Genomic DNA, 13,201 nt, shown 5'->3' with positions numbered 1-13,201 from the left:
ATCCTATGGCTGTAAGCCGTTTCAGGTTTTAGAAAGCAATCCAACAACTTTTCGGAATATGCGCTGACATGACCAATCCATGATTGACAATGAATCGAACCGCTGACGCAACGGTCAACATGACGTCATTGAGATTCTTATCGAATGGCTAAAGGTTTTTGTCTGTTATTTAAATCGGATGGTTAATATTAAAAGATACTTTCTTATGAGATCTACGGTCAAATTTGCGCCTCTGTCGCACGCGCCGCCGGCATAGCCTACGCTACTCCTATGAAGATTCCATTTCAGACTATCTCTTTGTTGCAACTTCAAATGGCCATCTCCCTCATCCCAACTCCGATTTGGGTGAACCAAATTGCAGATTCTTTACCATTCTAAGCTCTACACTGTGGAAGAGAAAAATAAGGGTTTGAGAGAATGAAAAGGTACAGATTTTGTGTGTGAAACTCCTCCCTCTATTATTGACCATTGAAAAGCTTGAAGGCTTCATGTGAGTTGTTTTACACTCCATTAATGGTGGTTTAGAAGGGTAGTTGGGTGGAATTGATGGTATCTTATTTCTAAGCCAAGGGAAGAAGAAGAATGAAGAGAGGAGCTTCCCCCTTTGTTGGTAGAATCATGAATGAGTTTTGTTGCTCAATGAGAGTTTTGTTTACTCCATTAATGAGGGTTTGAAGAGGTGGTTAATGTGTGTTGATGATGCATTGACTCAAAGCCAAAGAGGAAGAGAAAAAACCAAATGAGGGTTTTCTTGTGGTTACTTTGAAGAGCAAGAGCCAAAGGGGAGAGAAGGTGTGAACACCAAGCTTGTCAGTGCAAGTTCCCAGTCATCCCAGGCAACCGGGACAGATACAGGGATAGGTGTATTAGGGTTTGCCGTGTTAGAATTCAGACAAGTTTTGGGGATCAGATTTAGACTCGCTTATTCACCCCCCCCTCAGTGACTTTCGGGTTACAACACCTTTTCCCTAGTGGTTTTTTCCTAGCGGGGTAGAAGCTGTTGGGGTTCTGGGTGTAGAGCTTTAGAGTCTCGTTGAGGCAAGGCAAACCCATGGAACAAGACGACAATGATAGAAACCCAAGCTTAAGGGTAGAAAGGCCCTTCCCAAGTCATAAGTTCAACAATCATACACCAACTGACCGATGTAGGACTAAAACCCTTCTTGTGTAAGGGGCCTCATTGCAAGTGCTACAAGATCTCTTGCATTGGAACTTGGAACCCATAGTTATGGACCTAAATCCATTAGTATGGAACATTTTCTTTTCCAAGTGAAATCTCCTAGTATAGGAAAGAGTGAGAAGGTGTTTCTGTTGTTGTGGATTTAAAGCCTTTGTATCTTAGTGGATGTAATTGATTTGTTCAGAACTACTAGAGTGAACCACTTTTTGCGGAATATGAGTCGAAGCAATAACAAGATATCTTTCTTCGTCTCTACAAAAGAAAAATAAGGAGAAGATGACATGGCTGAAACGGGTGAACAACGGGAATTGAACATGCATTTTGGATTCATAATCCATTGCCTTAATCCACTTTGCTACTTCTACCTCCTAGTCTTTGTAAAAGATTCAATAGATTCTATTATGAGCATTCATCATTATTTCATTTAGTTTTTCTTACCTTCATTCCATTGATTCATAGCATCTTTTCCAATGTCAAAAGAAAATAAATAAAGAATCAATCCATTTTATGGATGACACAATCTGGATTTCTGTAGATGAGACATTGTGCAAATCTTTACGATATTTCTATACTAATAACTAATTGAACATATTCTAGATAATAGTTAAAGAGCACTCACTGTATAAACTCCTCCTAACTTTGTGTCACGTGCCCCACATGATCAGTGCAAGATTGAATACATTTGACGCCATCCAACCCAAAACCCGGAACTTAAGGGTGGAGATGTTCTTCCTAAGTCATAAGATCAACAACCATATATCACCCCACCGATTGAGACTAAACCCCTCATTCCTGGCCATGAAATGCACTCACTGCATCAGAGAGGAGTTTTCCACAGTGGTTGTGGTGGTGATAAAACTGATGCGATTGAAAGAACTACAAGAAGAACGAAAGAGATAGGAGGAAGAGGAAAATAGCACTGGCTCTTGGCCTTGGAGTTCTTGTCCTTTATTTTATTATGTCTACCACTCTTTTTCTTTTTGGGAAAAGGCTAGGCATGCCACCCATATCAAGTATATTAGCGGATAACACCAATAAGATCACATGATGGAATATCATTTAGGAAGGATATGAGGGTCATTTCAGAAAAAAGAAGAGATAGACACAATGGGTGCACAACCAATAAATGGAGATAACTTAATATATCCAGCCAAGTATTAGAGTTCTAAGCTTTAGTTTTCCTATGATAACAAGGTGAGCAATTTGCTTAAACAGAAACACAAGGTCATTAGATTGCCTGAGACAAAAATGAATAAAAAAAGAAAAAAAACGAAAGAAGAAGATATACTAGTAAGTTGTTTTCTGAAAGTATTTTGAAAGCTGATTTTTCCTTGAATTAAAGGTCTTTAGGGAAGAAGACGAAAGGACAATCAAAGTTGAAGCTCATCCTACTTGGAGTTTACAAAGAGAAGAAAGAAAGGGGGGGAGAGAGAGAGAGAGAGAGACAGAGAGAGAGAAAGAGTCCTGAAATTTGAGCAAAGGAGTTCCAATCAATTTGACTAAGGTTACCCTCCTTCATTCATTAAATAGAATAGCTATTACGAGTCCTAGGAATAGAAAAAAGACTTACGCTGAACTCCTCCTTTCCCTTGATAGACTTCTAACAGATTTCATCCAGCTGATCTGATCTTTCGACTCTTGAAACCTCCATTTACAACTTCTCAATACACCACTTGGGTTGCAACAAGATGCACCCGCTAATAAATCAAACATTGAAGCTCATCCCCAGGCTATTGTCAATGCAAGGTTCTGATCTAAGGATTGGGATTGTCCCTATAAATGCAGATCACATTATGCGCACAGAGGTAATCAGATCAATCAATTATTTCCTCGTTAAATTTCCTGTAGGCATAAGCTAGCTTGGTTCTAGTCCAAATTGATAATTCACCTGGAGGCAATTATAGTGAATAGGTAGGTAGAACTATTGGAAGCAAATGGAAAAGGAACACCGAGTGGGATCAAAGAAACTAGCGGACTGATCACTAAATAGATACCAATAGGTGCAAATTCTGACATCACCACAGCCCACTTAGTTCTCTCGCTCTGCTTGCGGTTCGGAGTGGCATACCAAAAAAAGAAAGGTTTTGGAAGAACAAAAAAGTCAATCTCAGAAAAAACTGAGACCACTCGCCCAAGGATCTGGAAGACCTATATCCCCGCTCCTTTTCTTTCCCCCCTGGCTGTGTGTGGGCCACACTTCAGAAAGTTACACAACCTCTCCAAGTTATTTACATAGGTAAAAAAGATGATTCCTTGACAACAGCTTTACAGGCTAAGCCTTCCAAGAAATAAAAGACATTCATGGAACTTCAATCCAAATTGCAGGTTATTGTCTCTAATGGACATATGCATATTTGTTATTGACCCTAAGAACATATCTAATAATCTTCACCGATACAAAGGCCTACAAGAGGGTACTAGTTTCCAACAAAAGAGGAACAAGACTCCTCAGGATCTTGAACAGTTGCACTTCCAAAATAATAAAACACAGTATTGTATGGTTAGTCCTTTAGATTCTATTTAATAGTTTTGGGAGAAAGGAATAAACAGAAGAATGTTGAAACTTGTCAGAGGAATCAAGAAACAAGAACATGGATAACTTGAATTTGAATTAACCTGGCCTAGGCCTTTCTTTTAAAAATAAGTAAAATCACAGGGGCTCTACTGCTTAAATATACTCCACAAAACTGCTTGAGCTGAAACTCATGCTGCCTGCTATTTCTGCTCTATAGAAAAGAGGGAGAGAGGGGGGTAAAAAATCCTAAGACAACATTTACAAGGGTCCTTCAGACAAATGCAAAACAATTGGTTTCATGGGGAAACAGAGACAAGCCAAATATTATTTCCTTTTTCCATTCCAGGAGAAAGGATTACAGCCAAGCTATTAGCTCTTACCTGAGGGGCTTAGTCTGATAGTGGACAAACACCGATGGACAGTTATTAGGGATGCAGTCAGTCAATCCTTGCCGTTATCAAGGAATAATGAGACACTGCAGTGTTGGTGTCCGCATTTAGAACCTCATTAAATGGACACCTTAGATGGGAACCTAATAGTGGAGCCACTAGCGAAGAATGCGATTCCATGGATCAATACAGCAGCAGTCGTTGCCTAATTAAGGTAATAGTTCTACCTATAAAAAAAAATGGTGGTAATTTTTCTTTGTTTCGCTTTCCCCTGCTCTACACTATTTGTTCTTCCCCACCATATCCCAACTTTTAAGGCTGTAAATCCCAGGTGACACTGGGGGGGGGGGGTGAATCAAGGTCCCCAAACATTCTCCCAAATTTGGTGCCAGCACTCTTTCTCACACTCCATTCATGTTCCCCTTACTACTGGCACTCATAGTTGGCACACACTGTTCGTACTGTCAGACTTCCCCATGCATACACTGATTTGTTCCCTCACTGTTGGCACTCACTCAAAACTCCCTTGTTGATTGGAACTCTAATGACACTGGCACATTTTCCAATACACTGACAACTGTTCTGCCGGCACATACAAACAACCACATACAATCGTATGCAAATCGGCCTTGCAACCACAAACTGTCCAGTCCTACCAGACTGTGCAACCATGCTGTCATCAATTCATTTCAACATATCGAAATAAGCATACATGCATTGACACTAGATATGCATGGTTCAATATTGTGCCTACTCCACGGGGTAATACCTTAAACAGGGTTTCATATTATAACCAATACCCTACACTTTTTTTACCACTACAATGGTCCAAGAGATGCAACTCTTGCTTCAACTCGAGTACAAGAGCAAGGGTTCCAACCAACAAGGAAACAACAACAAAGCCTTATCCCAACTTTATGGGGTCGGCTACAGGATCCAAGCAAGGACTGGAAAAAAGGGAAAAATTAATAAAATAAAATAAGTGATAGGAAGCAACTCATATAGACACAGCTTGATGGGGTCAGCTACCCGGATCCTGGACCTCTAATCCGCTTTATTCGATGTCATACTTGGAGCAGGGCCTAACCTATCCATGCCTTTCCTCACCACTCCTCGTATAGTCATTTTTAGTTTGCCTCTAGCTCTTCTACATCCTTCTATATGGATCATATCAATCCTCATTGGTGCATCCAATGGCCTCCGTTGAACATGGCTATACCACCTCCAACGCCTTTCCCGAAGTTTATCATAGATTGGGGCAACTCCCAATTCCGCTATAATGCTTTCATTCCTTGCCTTATCTTTCCTAGTTTTCCCGCACATCCACCTTAACATTATCATCTCCGCTACAGACAGCTTATTGATATGTCGCTTCTTCACTGCCCAATATTTCGCACCATTATCATAGCTTGGCATAAGACTATAGGATTTTCCCGTAAGTTTTTTTGGACACGTCAGTTGTACATCTCCACTTCATCCATCCCACATTAATTCTATGTAACACATCATCCTCTATCGCCTTTCTTATTTATGATAGATCCCAAATATCTAAATTAGTCACTTTGCAATATCTCTCTCCCCTCAATGGTCATCATGTAATTATCCATCATAGTGTGGCTAAAGTTACACATCATGTACTCCATCTTTGTTCTATTTATCTTAGAGCCTCTTGATTCCAAAGTTGATCTACATCGCTCTAGTTTATCATTGAGCGTTATTTTTGTGTCATCCAATAGCACAATGTCATTGGCAAATAACATACACCATGGGACCTCTCCTTGAATGCTTTTGATCAGCTCATCCATTAGACCATTACAAGTACAAATAGGTAAGGGCTTAAAGTTAATCCTTGATGAAGCCCAAGAGTAAATGGAAACTCACTCCCTTGACCACTCTTGGTTCTCACACTAATCACCGCCTCATCATACATATTTTTAATAATGTTTGCATATTTGCTCGATGCCCTTCTTTTCTTTAGAAATGTTAGATTAACTCTCTAGGAACTCTATTATAGGCCTTTTCCAAGTCAATAGTGACCATGTGTAGGTCTTTCTTGGCAGTTTTATACGTTTCCATTAGTCTTCTAAAAAGGTAAATGGCTTCAGTAGTAAATCTATGTGGCATGAAACCAAATTGGTTAACTGAAACATCAGATTTTCTTGTTAAAAAGGTTGTCAATGCAAAATCACCACATTCCTTGGATCGGAATCTCAGCAACGTGTCTCATCTCTAAGTCGTCGATCCAACATCTTCGAGAATTCATTTTGAACCATTCTTTGCAACATAAGACTAGAATAATTCAAGGGTGTCCAACCACTTAGCCATTTTTAGCCTTAATCGACCCATCCCATCATTACATCCATGTCATTTCATACACATGGCCTTCACATGCACGATCACTATGCATACATCATGCATGCCATCACAATTACACGCATCATGCATGACCATCAACACAACCATTCTTCATGCCATGTCACTATAGCATCATCATCATGCCCAACGCCATGATGCATGCTCTGTCATCATGCACATTCCATGATGCATATCATGCATGTCACATCATCCAGACATCAATGACATTGTTATCTCATCTGGTGGGGCCCCACTCTTCATCACATTACACAAAATCATATCCAAGAGTGTGTGGCACGTCTTTGGGGCATTTTTTTCAAACACTTGGCACTCCTACAGTGATAGTACAAAAATGGTCATAACTCCCTCATCTGGAATCGGATCAACATGATTCCATCTGCGTTAGAACGATGGCATGATGCTCTAAAACCTTCCAGTTTGAACCATCTTCCAACTCTGCTATTTGGCCTGCCCAAATTGACCCCGAAACTGACTCATCTACCTAATCACTGCGAGATGTCCCCAGACAGCCAAATCACTCAGTGAACACTACCAACACTGCCATACCATTGTACTGCCTCTGCCAGGTCTGCCCACTCAGTACACTATCTGTGCCATCTCACTATGCTATACATCATATACCATGTCACTGACTGTTGACTGATCTTTGTAACTACTCTTTACCACTGCCATGTCTCTCCCTGAACTCTCTGCTCTACCCAAACTGCACACAAGTCATCCACCAATTGACTATGTTGCTCATTGTGTTGGAAACAATGACAACAGCCATAGTTCAACAAAGGTGATGAAAGTTGAAACGTGACTTCTACTTCCTTAAAAAAAAAGAGCTTTTACTTCCCTTATGCTCCTCTAACAGATCCCTTTGGTTCCACTTGGGAACTAAGTAAAGGCACCAGAAAGGTCAACTTATTTCATTGACCACAGTTAGTGTCCTCTAGAATTCTTTTTCTTCATCTGGTTATGGTACGAATGCTTGTGCGACAGTTCAGCATGAAAAAAAGTTGGGCTAAAATAGAAACAATTATGTTACAATTGTGCATGACATTCTAATACAGTACAGAGCTTAAAGTTCCAACAGTCTTTTTCTTTTTTAATAGACTTGGTCATTTTTTAACTCCTAAGTTAATGAAGATCTTAATATATTCACTGCCTACACATACTGATGTAATCCCGGGGTTCGGAAACCATGTTTGAGTTCATTATGAACCCACCCAATTGTAAAATAGCAAAAAGTAGGAAGAAAATGGCAATTTTGAACATATATCAGTCATAAATAATCAGAATCTCAATGGCTATGTAGGAAGACAAGAAAGAATGATAGAAAGTGAATTATTATTTAAAGGAGGGATTCGGGCGACTAACTTGGAACCAAAACAAAAAGAAGGGGCAAAGGAGAATAAAAGGAGAAGGGAAATGCATTCTCAGGAAAAACAAAAATAAGGGCATTAACAAACCACAATTTGAGTTTGAGGTTGAGGTTGTGTTCTACGTCTAAACAGCAAACCAACGACTTGCGCAGTGAAGGAGGAGCTAATGTAGACAAGGGAAGGTGAACCAACCAGGTCTCAACTGCAGGAACTTTTAATCAAAGAATACCCAATCGATCACCCAACAACTCCAATAACCATAATAAAACAGATAACAATTTCAAGGACCAAACAATTCTGAATAAAATCACATCAGCAGAATCTAAAACAAACCAGCAGGCTGTCGATCTTAATACCCAGTGATACTTAGGGTAGAACAGTCAGCCAGATATGGATAAACCAGGGACTGAAATTAGTTCAAATAGGTTCAAACAACTGTAATCAATGAACCATAGTTTAAAATAACAGTAAGAGTTAAACCAGGCCAATCGATCTCAGTTCTGGTTATGGCAGATCACTAGAAGAAAAAAATATGATGATTTTGAATATCTCACCACTGGCTGGACAGAAACAGCCAAGACTTGGGTCGACCCTTAGTTAGATAGGGAGGGACTATCAGCCAGAATTAGGGAGCAAACCCATGGATGGAACTGCTCCTAACAGAGGAGGCCGACTGCAACTTTGACAGAGATGTCTGGGCAGAATTTTAAATATAAAATACTTGCTGTCTGGGCAGAATTTTAAATATAAAATACTTGGTTAGATGGCAACAGAAGATCCTTGAAAAATAAACTTGAAAAGACTTGAAGAACAATAAGAGGATCCACTCGGGCTTCCCACCACAGAGTGTCGAATGGATCAAACACCACTCCCTTCCACTGTGATCAGACACACAGCATACCCAGCAGTAGCATAGCAGTGACCAGCAAGCAAGTTTTTTTTTTTTTTCTGTGAATAATCAAATCGTGGGCTATAGTGAGCCTTCTCCTTTATTTATAATAATGATGGGGTGATTACAAGAAATAGAAAATACCTTTAGTTCCCAAAAACTGAAATAGGAAACTAAATAAACACAAGTTCTCTAGTTACTAAAATTAAAAATAAAAACTAGGAAATAAGAAATTAGAAACTAACTAGGAGCTGAAATTAGAAACTAATTATGGAAACTAATAACCCCATCAATGCCCAACCGTGCGCCTAAAATCAGGGCCTGGTCGACCCATACTAGCCACCATGGTCGACCCTCTTCTTCCTCTTTGAATAGGTCTTCAATGTTGCATCAACTCTCCCCAGCTTGAAAACATTCGTCTCCGACGAATGGGTAAGGGACATGTAGCACTAGTACAAGTCGGGATCAAGTCGTTTGAAATCATCAACACGGATCCAAGTACAGTCACTGCGAGGACGGCCCTTCTACTTGACAAGGAAAGTGTGATAGCCGGTACCACGACAGGTAGTCTTGTAATTGTCATCCAAGACATCTTCAATAACATCCGTTGTAGGTGGCTTTTTTTTTTTTTTTGATGAATAAATAATCCATTACCAAAAGGAGAAAAATATACAAAGGAAAAGGGGGGAGGGAAGGCTAAAGCCAACAAGGAGAAGCCAACCCACCAGGGGAAAACAAAGATAAGTAGCTAAACAAAAATGCCTAGGGGATACAAAGTGGGGGGGGGGGGGAAGCATACATACTATCAGAGGGAGTATGGATGAGATCAACTTGGAGGTTCTAAGAAGTAATGATGTGGGAGTTTCTAGGGGAGGAGGGGACGGGCCGAGTTGGGAGGGCATGAACTTTGGAGGTAACATCAAAGAAGATAGCTTTCCAAATCATATCCGAGGAGCGAGATTTGGGGGTCCACCTACGAATGTTACGCTCCATCCAGAGATGGTTGATTGTAGCACAAAAGGCCAATTTACCAACAATATCACAAATGGTGGAGACAGAGAAGGTCATATCAATCCAGTTCCATTCATTATGGAAGAGAAGAATACTTCTCCTCGTTGGCCAACATTTGGAGAAGACAACTTTCCAAACAAAAGCAGAGAGGGAGCAGAAGAAGAGATGAGGGGTGTCCTCCATTCCATAGGGGCAGAGGCAACAAGAAGGGTTGACAGGAATGTGGCGGTTGATGAGGAAGGATTGGGTGGGGAGACAGTCGGACAAGCATCACCAAATGGTGAAGCTTTAACGGGGGATGTGGCATTCAAACCAGAATAGCTTATGCCAAGGAACAACTAGAGAAGGGGATCTGATGAAGGACCAAGCAGTGGCAGAGGTGAAGATCCCATTGGAGGAAGGGAGCCAGATGCATTTATCTTCTCTTCCTAGATGACCAGGGGGAAGTGGAAGGAGAGAAGACCAGATATCAAGGAGAGGAGGAGGGGGATAAGGAGGGAGGGATCCAACCCGTGGGGGAGGGGATAGAGGAGACAAAAGCATTGGTAGGGAGGCCAGAAGAATAAATAACTCTGGGGGAAATTGTGAGCATCTGAAGGGTGCCAGGGGTCCTTCCAGAGAGAGATGGTCCAACCATTACCAATGGAGAAGGAAATTGTTGAGATAGCGATTGTCCTGAACTCCAAGATCTTTCTCTAGATCCAAATGGCATCAACAATGGAGGGGGCAGTCCAGAGGGAGTGATGTTTGAGGGCCCCAACAAGGATCCAATCAACCCAAATGCTTTTGTGCTTGGACACAATTTTTCAGATGAGTTTAAGGACACCCGCAGAGTTGTCCTTGATTCTTCTTATATATAAACCTCCCTCGGATTTGGGAAGGCAGACTTTTTTCCAACTGAGAGGCCGAAGGAATTTAGAGGAATCGGAGCCCTTCCAAAGGAAGGATCATAAGAGACCTTCAAAGGATTTAATCACAAAAGCTGGAAGGACAAAGGTGCCTAACCAATAGATATACATAGATTGGAGGACCGATCTGGTGAGAGTAAGCCAACCAGCAAAAGAGAGGAGTTTGCCTTTCCAAAGTTGGATTTTTATCCTGAGCTAATCGAGTAGGGAGGTGCAATGATGGGAGGAAAGACTGGTGGAAATGAGAAGAAGACCCAGATATTTAACAGGCAAGGAACCTAGCTGAATTCTCGAGATTCCCAACACCGAAGAGGAAGATGTTGGATTTGAGGAGATTGATTCTAAGCCCCGAGAGGGTTTCGAAGGAATGGAGCATGTCTATGATAGTGGAGATAGAGAGAGGGTCAGCATTTGAGAAGATTATAATATCATCAGCGAAAGCCAGATGGGAGAGGAGAAAGGATATGCATTTGGGAATGGGGGCAATGAGATGGATGTCAGTGGTTGATTGGATGGAGTAAGAGAGGATTTCTAAAGAAAGGGAGAAGAGAAGAGGAGAAAGGGGGCAGCCTTGCCGGATATCGCGGCCCGAGGGGAAGTACCCGGCAGAGCTACCATTGACAAGGATAGAAAACCTAGGGTAGGAGATGCAAATACGAATCCAGTGGACAACGAGGCAGGGAAAGACATTTGGAGCAGGGTATTAGAGATGAAGTGCCAGCTGATTGTGTCAAAGGCTTTGTGAATGTCAATTTTGAGGAGAGCAGCAGCAGAAGAGTGGGACTTACGATCAAAACCGCGAATAATCTCATGGCAAAGCATAATGTTATCCGAAATACTTTCGCCAGCAATAAAAGTGGATTGATTTGGGCTAACTAGGGAATCAATGACTTTTTTAATCCTATTGGTCAAGATCTTAGCAATGAACTTATATAGGAGGTTGCAAAGAGAGATAGGCCTGAAGTCATTTATGGAGATCGCACCCTCCTCCTTGGGGATGAGGTAGGGGAAAGTGTGATCGATCCCATTGATTTGATTGGGGTTACAGAAGAAACTACGCACAACAAGAATTAAGTCATTACGGATGGTGTTCCAGCACGTAGAGAATCCAAGGAAATCTCTTATTTTCCTGTCAGGGATTTCGGATGAGGCGAAGTTCTATATTCTTAAGAAGGTTCGCTCTATGATGGGGTCCATTCCTGTCAATTATCTGGGGATCTGGGGTTACCTCTTATTCCTGCGAGGCTTACTCATTATTGCACTCCTATGTTTGATCTTATCAGGAAGTGGCTTCAGCTATGGAAATGGAAATTCATATCATTCGCAGGGCGATTAGTGCTCGTTAGAGCTGTTCTTCAAGCTTCCTACATTTATTGGTCCAGCATCTATGGGTTACCCAAATCCATAATCTTTGTTGCCTTCCTCTTGAAATGATATGACTTATCTAGATTACTTTGTCCTCTAAGTTGGGTTGCACTGTGCCTTCCCAAAAATGAAGGGGGATTGGGCCTCAGTCGTATCAAGGATGTCAACTGTGCGAGAATATTAAAGCTTATCTGGAAAGTGGCCTCCAAGAAGAAGAGCATGTGCGTTGATTGGGTTATCTAATAAAGAAGGGCTCTTTTTGGTCTATGCACATTCTATCTGACTCCTCTTGGGTGTGGTGCAAGATCTTTTCCCTCAGAACCGTTGTTGCTAGATGTATCTCCTCTCGTATTGGGGATGGCTCCTCTACCTCTCTTTGGCTTGACCCTTGGCATCCTTTGGGATTTCTCTCAACTATTCTCAATGCTCACAACATCTACAATTCTGGGCTTCCTAGGCAAGCTATGGTTGCTGATGTCCTATCCTCAGATCTTGGACCCCCGACCCCTTCCTCTGCCCATTTGGCTGAAATTTGGAACAACTTACCTCCCCCCCAGCAGCTGGTCAAACAAGGAATGACACTACTATTTGGATATACTCTCCGACTGGGCTTTTCAGTGCTAAGTTTGTTTAGGATCTAGTCAGATCTCATGGGCCCCCAACCCCTTGGCACAGGCTCATATGGTTCAAGCATCACATTCCCAAGCAAAGCTTTACAGCTTGGAGAATCTTCACGAATTGCCTCCTTATGCAAGCGTTCCTCATCCAGAGAAGGATTCCTGTATCCCCAGTTTGCTATCTATGTGGGTCTGAGCCAGAAGACATTAAGCATCTCTTCTTTGCATGCCCTGTCTCTTCCTCCATCTGGAATCTTGTCCTCTCTAAATGTTGGCAGTCGAGAAGAAGAATCCTTCCTTTCCATAGAAAGTGGATATGGATGGATATGACTTTCTATGGGAAGACTATCTATGACCAGGTGCCAAGCTAGCTTTTTGTGCTTCTATCAATCAAATTTGGATGGAAAGAAACCATAAGAAATAGGCCTCCAACTCTCAGCCTCTAGGAAAGATTTGGAGCTCCATATTCTTTGATGTTAAAGCTAAGATCTCTAAAGTTGCTACAAACGCTTTTTGACAAGCATTTGCTGCAATGGGTCGTGTGAACCAAAAAACCTATTAAAATATAGGAGCACATTCAAACT

Source organism: Macadamia integrifolia, unplaced genomic scaffold (assembly GCF_013358625.1).
Source record: "Macadamia integrifolia cultivar HAES 741 unplaced genomic scaffold, SCU_Mint_v3 scaffold_110A, whole genome shotgun sequence".
Lineage (NCBI taxonomy): Eukaryota > Viridiplantae > Streptophyta > Magnoliopsida > Proteales > Proteaceae > Macadamia > Macadamia integrifolia.
The sequence above is the reverse complement of the archived record's forward strand: the minus strand, read 5'-3'. Positions refer to the sequence as shown.